The sequence below is a fragment of the Hordeum vulgare genome, chromosome 3H (assembly GCF_904849725.1).
Source record: "Hordeum vulgare subsp. vulgare chromosome 3H, MorexV3_pseudomolecules_assembly, whole genome shotgun sequence".
NCBI classification, from domain to species: domain Eukaryota; kingdom Viridiplantae; phylum Streptophyta; class Magnoliopsida; order Poales; family Poaceae; genus Hordeum; species Hordeum vulgare.
Window position 1 is genome coordinate 182,926,377 of NC_058520.1, and position 6,643 is coordinate 182,933,019.

Here is a 6,643-nt window from a genome sequence, read left to right on the forward strand (position 1 = left end):
GGACTCACCTATCTTTTAGCACTGCTTTCCATCCTCAATCAAGTGGTCAAGTAGAAAGAGTGAATCAAATCCTAGAAGATATGCTCCGAGCTTGTGTTATATCGTTCGTCATGAATTAGGAGAAGTGCCTTCCATTCGCCGAATTTTCTTATAACAATAGTTATCAATCAAGCTTGGGCAAAGCCCTTTTGTAGTTCTCTATGGACGAAGATGTCAAACACCTCTTAATTGGTCAGAAACCGGAGAGAGGCAACTCTTTGGTCCGGATATGACCCAGGAAGTAGAAGAGCAAGTTCGCATTATCCGTTAAAAGTTGAAAACAACCCAGTCTCGTCAAAAGAGCCAATATGATCGTCATCATAAGGCTGTGACCTTTGAAGTTGATGAGAAGTCTTACCTTCAGGTTACACCTTTGAAGGGTACCCATCGTTTCGGTATCAAGGGCAAGTTGGCTCCTCGTTACATCGGTCCTTTTCGCATTCTTGCCAAACGAGGAGAAGCTGCCTACCAATTGGAACTTCCACCGCATCTTTCCAAGGTTCATGATGTATTCCACGTCTCGCAACTCAGGCGTTGCTTTTCGGATCCTATCCGTGAAGTGGACCACGAAACGCTTGATCTCCAAGATAACCTTTCATACCAAGAATAACCTATTCGTATTCTTGATCAAGCTGAGCGTACCACTCGACGTCGAAACCTCAAGTTTCTTAAAGTTCAATGGTCAAATCATTCTGAAAAAGAGGCAACATGGGAAAGAGAGGATCGTCTTCGACTTGAGTATCCCGCGCTATTCCCGACGACTTCCAAATCTCGGGACGAGATACTTTTGAGAGGGGGTGAGTTGTCACATCCCTGAATCCCTAATAGAGTATAGCAAGTTTATGCTCATGTCTTCTTCATTGCATCCAAGAAAATGAAATGAAATCAAAAGCAAAGAAAGAAAACCAAAGCAAACCCTAGCAACTCTATATTCAAAAGCAATTCAAATTTGGTGGCAAATTAAAGAATCCAAAATGGCCATTAGAAAAGTTCATCATTTCTGATAAATGTTGAAAACAAAATATCAGGGGTGAAATATATTTTCAAAATGCTTTGGGCATTTTATTTTAAATTTAAAAGTTACTGAAATCAACTATATAATTGATTTCAAATAATCCAAAGTTTCCAAAAATGTTGAACACTTTATATGTGTTTGGAAATATTCCAAATAACACCCCAGCATGTTTCAAACTATTTTAGGAATAGTTTGGAGCCAAAAATAAAATGAAACAAAGCCAGAAATGCCACTACAAGAAATAAGGTCAATTATGACTCCCTATATTGGTCGCTAATTCGTCATTGTTGTCGTTCATTGACCTTTTTTTGACCAAATTTACAACGTCAACAGTTGACCGTCAAGAATGAACAAATATGACCTTTCTAAAATTTTGGTCATAGGTCTTTATTGATCATAAATTTGGTTTGGTCATTACCCATTTGTGTGAGCCACGTAGGATCTGGCGTTGCCAAACTGACGTGGCATTGCTAGTGACCAAATGAAATCATCATAAATCTCAAAGCCCAGTCCACCAATCTAACCTACATGGGCCTGGCCCAATATCTATTTTACTATTAAAAATGTCTGATTTGTTAGCATTATTTTGCTAGAAGCACGCATATCTTAGGATAGGCCCATTTAAAAACAAGTACAACAAAATAAAATATTGCAGATAAACTGTATATTTCATTTCAGTAGCACATCACATGAAATATAATACATCATCCACCGATTCCTCCACACATTAAGGTTCAAGGCCTAACAAGTGCACATCAAAATAATTTTACAAATGCACAATAGAATACTTATACAAGTGCAAGTGCATAGAAAAAGGACCCAATAAGTGCACAATCGCACATAAAGAGAGTTCGACAAAGTTTGAGTGAGAAGCACAAGTTTCTTCTCATACTCTTCCTCTGCACAATATGCCACTCAGCCACATGCTGCCCTGAAATTGAGTAAGTTGGTGTAACTCAAAATAAATATCTAACAATAAGCACTTGACTTCGTATAAATGAATTGGTACAGAACTTACACATTAAGAAAAAATGTTTTTATCCATTTTTTACTTTAAACGATATAACGCTCTACAGTTAGCTCAAGTAACATGAAATTTAAACAAAAAAAATACGAGTTAAGCAACCAAAATAAACTATCTGTCAACACAAATAAAATATGGAAATCAAGCAAAAGAAAAGGACTCTATCAGGCTGTGCTTGATGTATTAACATTGAACTCTAGTATATGTTACTGCATCACATTTTAGAAAAGCTACATAATAATCCATCATTCGTTCTGAACCACATGCAATATTTAGGATATAACAAGAATTGAAACAAAGTTTATAAATATAGCACCAGAGAGAAGCAAGAGTCTCGAAAAGCTTGTCCTTATCAGTATAAAAGCTTTGTATGGGATCGAAGAGCTCCACAAGTTATTTTCATCAATAACTCCATCAAAACAAATATAGGCCATTATTCAATAGCCAAAAGCATAGTTCCTGATGGATAACAAAAAAGATGTTGTTCCTGATGTACTACAAAATTCAAAAAGTAAAAAGATAAATAGTATTTGGTATATAGTCATAGTCGTTTACCAACAAGAGATGCATCACTCAGCCAGACAAGTTTATTTGTTCTTTTCCCTTGCTTGCCTTGTACTGCAAATAAACCAAACATATGTTGTCAAAGAAACTGTCAATATTGCCACAATATCTGATGGCCATGTCGGGACCTCATCTTAGATTATTTTCTACAATGAACATCAAGTGAGGAGGTCCACTAGTAAATACAAATTATATTTCTGCACACGTACAGGGATGATCACTAATTAATTCAACATATCAACCAAGAAATTTCGAATAATCATCACTAGTCAAATTATCGCTACTTATATCAATTAATCCTAGCTGAAATATTTCTGGAATAATAAATATCATAGCAAAAGAAGAAGAGACACACAATCACCAAACGGATCACAATGATCATCCTGTAAGGATTAATCAGGCTTGAAGGAATGGGAACCTTTCTGGACAGTACCCGTGCATAAAGATCATCCTGTAAGGATTTTTTTAACTTATGAAGGATGCACTCAGTGCATAAAGATCACTTGATTATTCAAAGAAGCATAAAAATATTACTTCCTCCAATCTAAATAAGTGAACTAGAACAACTTCAGATATTTCGAAACTAGGCAATACTTGAAGATATTTTTTCAAACAAATGAATAATAGAGTACATACTCCCTAAATAAAAAAATAGAAAGTTAAAATTTCACAGATCTAATAACCTAACAGAATCAACTAATCATACAAGTCAATTCTGATAGTGACCATGAAAATGCATTAAAATGACGAGAAACTCACAGGATAGGGGGATGAGGAAAATCAGTTTTTTCAACCACCATGATGGTTCCCATGGCGCTGTTCTGGCTGTTTGAACCTCAATCCTATAAAGATCAAAGTTGTAGTTCAAAGCAAAAATAAATACTTCCAGATAATTATGGTCTAATAAAAAGGGTATGCATATGCCATAACTAGTGAGTTTGATTAAACATAAATAACATGAAGCTCTAGAAGGGACAAACATAAATCATAACCTAAACCAGATAAACATAACTTTAAGTTCTCTTTTGTTTGCATGAAAAAAAACCTAGTAAACGCATAATTAGCATCTCACAAACTAAATGGTAACAGTTCAAAATAACCATTAAACATACAGATATATACTTCTGCAAGTTCTAAAATCTCTTTGTGTACTCTGCACTATCTAGAAGCATGTATAATCTCAACCAAACAAAAGTGTAGATGTTAATTGCCTGCAACACAACTATTATTTTATAGGATAGTGATCTACTACTAGAACATGAGAGAACAAGCAACAAATCAAGAGAATGTTTACAATAAAATTATCAGTCAATATTGATAGATAAGAATAATGGATATAAGTGAACATTGCATATGTTAAAATTATAGAAACCATTAGTTAGTATGTTAAAATCTTCTGGAATAGCATGTGTTCTATTGATCAAAACACTTTGATTAGCATGGTAACACCATGTGAGTGAGCCTCCAAACAGTCCTTCAACGCTCCTCAACTTTTCTCATGCCCACCATCATCTTGAGCCACTCCACCAGATGCACCTGCAGGTCATCCATATTGTAGTCCATTAACATACATGTCCAGTTTTCCAGTAACCAGTAGGGTAGCACGATAGGAAAACAAATACAAGTTGGAAAGGTGACATAAGTGCTGCTATGTTTAGGCAAACTGGGATATCAGGATATTACAACTGAAATAAATTGTCGCTGCTAGCAGATGCAATGTTGATGTTATAACAAAATGGACACTAGTATGGATTCCTAACAATACAATATATGCACACTTCATGAGCTGGCTGCCAATAATTGTCAGGATCCTCCCAACCATTGCTTCAAGTGGCAGCACGCCAAATTCTAGACATCACTCTTCTAGTTTAATAGACATGTGTTGGCATATTTATGGTCCACATACCTGAAACAACAGCAGAGTAAAAGGTAAGCGCTCCTACAAAGCTAACTGCTTTCAAGCATAAAGAATAAATCCCCAACTTGTTAAATCGTCATGGGGAAAGCAAAAAACAAACATTGTTTTCATAGGAAAGTCAAACTACCTATGTACAGAAATAGAACAATAAAACATGAGATGGCACTAATATATTCAATTTATCATAAAGTTGAACACTAAAATATATTGCATCTATACAAAAATATAATTATAGAGCCATACCAAGCTAGGTATATTTAGGAACAGAGGAAGTATTATTTACAGACTTCTTACAACAGAGGAAGTATTATTTACAGACTTCTCGTCACTCTCTCCCTCCAGCAATCAACACACAAGCAATGCACATCCATTAGAAATAGGGGCGGAGCTCCTGGTAGGGCGAGGTTGGACGCTCGCCCTACCTTGATTTTTGGTGATTTCGTTTTATACGTATACGTACATACAGACTGATCGATGTTGAAACTAAAGCTGCTTGAAAATTCCCGTGAAATCTTTTTGGGCCGTGATGGAACTTGGCACTCATCTCGACTGATTATTGGCTATAGCAACCAGCACTGTAGGAGGTCCAGAACCCAGCATCGCTCGATCCTCATCCAGTCCTATGTTCATCCACGCCATGCAGGACTGACGCCATGGACATGAACGGACGAGCGGCGCACATTCGCTGCAGCCAGCAGGAGCGGCCAGCGCGCATGTGACTTGTGACTTGTGAGGCCAACGATCAATAGAGTGCACCAGGACGTGGTCTCATATTTGCATTTCCGACAGCCAGCAAGAGAGCGCTAACAGCATGAGGCCGGCGGCGAGAAGAAGATGACGAATAGGAAAGGAAAAGCGCTAGCAAAAACTAGGAGTAGAGGTAATTTTGTGTTAAATTTTTATAGTATCATTTTCTTCAGATAATGAATTGACAATCTACAACTACAATGTTATGTTTAGTGTCGTTTTTTGTGATGAATAAAGCTTATTGATTCGATTGATTTTTTTATTAACCTGGCTGACTGCACGTTAAATTCGGTTACGAGGTTCTCCTCAAATTGGGGTATGATAATTGAAATAAAAATGCAGTCATGGCATAGTCATTTTGGTTTTGCATCAAACAAATAATTTTATGCTGGAGAGTTCGCCCCACCTCAAAAAAGTTTCGTCCTCCGCCACTGATTAGAAATATGCAACATCCACATGCATTATTCGGCAAACACATACTACATCGAGCACACACGCGCATCATTCAGCAGGCACAAACCACATCCAGGACACACCTATTATCCAATGAGAAAAAGTGAGAGAAGAGAGGGACTAAAGTACCTCTGTGATGGAGGGGAGGCAAATTAGGGCGTCGGCGTTGCATCGGTAGCTTAGATGTTCTTGGGGAGGGAGAGGAGCAGCAGGCTCGCTTCCACGGCAATGCAGGGGTCGGGGGCATGTCAGGGCGGTAGTGGCCGCAAAGTGCTCAAAGCGGGTGAGGAAACTTGTAGAGTCGGTGGTGAAGCTAAGCTCGCCGGCGGCAGATGCATGTCGTAGCGCTCATCAGAGGGAGATGCATCTCGGGGCGCTCGTCGGTGCGGTGGCAGACTCTTGGCACTCAACGGCCGGAGGAGAAGCTCGGGGTGGAGTGCTTCAGGGTCGAGGGATCACCTAATCAAGCGAGCGGAGATTGGTTGGCGGCGGTGGCGGCGGGGGCGCCAAAGAGAAACCCTAGCGGATGGTGGCTCCGAGGGAGAATGGGAGGATTTGGGCTGTGGCGTGGATAGGTAGGAAGGAGAAGTAAACGTGGCCCAAAATTTGGTTTTTTTCTTGAGAAAAACAGCCCGAAATTTGCTCTCTCACTTAGCAGCGGGTCCTATGCGGCGCGCGGACAACGAAATAATTGTTCCCTGTCAAGCAAGTGCGCGGGAGACCGCCGCGGCGGGGCTCTATTTTTTCTCTTCTATGGCTTGGTGGCATCTAGGTGGCACAATTACCCCAAAACAGATCCACCTGGCATAAATCTAAAAAAAAAAGTTAATTTATTCATTTTTTTGGCTGAAAAATCATGTTTCCAAAGAGTGTATTATTCACT

The 6,643-nt window shown here is 38.9% G+C and overlaps 1 long non-coding RNA gene across 2 annotated transcripts; it reads right to left on the bottom strand.

Moving 5' to 3' along the window:
* Positions 1 to 1,896: 1,896 nt before the first annotated feature.
* On the bottom strand, positions 1,897 to 6,343 carry LOC123443442. Of its 2 annotated transcripts, none has more exons than XR_006630671.1 (6): positions 5,890 to 6,343; positions 4,015 to 4,178; positions 3,402 to 3,484; positions 2,634 to 2,696; positions 2,395 to 2,537; positions 1,897 to 1,985 (listed from the first exon to the last, which is right to left on the bottom strand). It is a non-coding gene; the product is annotated as an uncharacterized LOC123443442 (long non-coding RNA). The 2 variants fall into 2 exon arrangements; XR_006630672.1 differs by having other exon boundaries at positions 4,092 to 4,178; positions 5,890 to 6,342.
* Between the last annotated feature and the right edge of the window lie 300 nt (positions 6,344 to 6,643).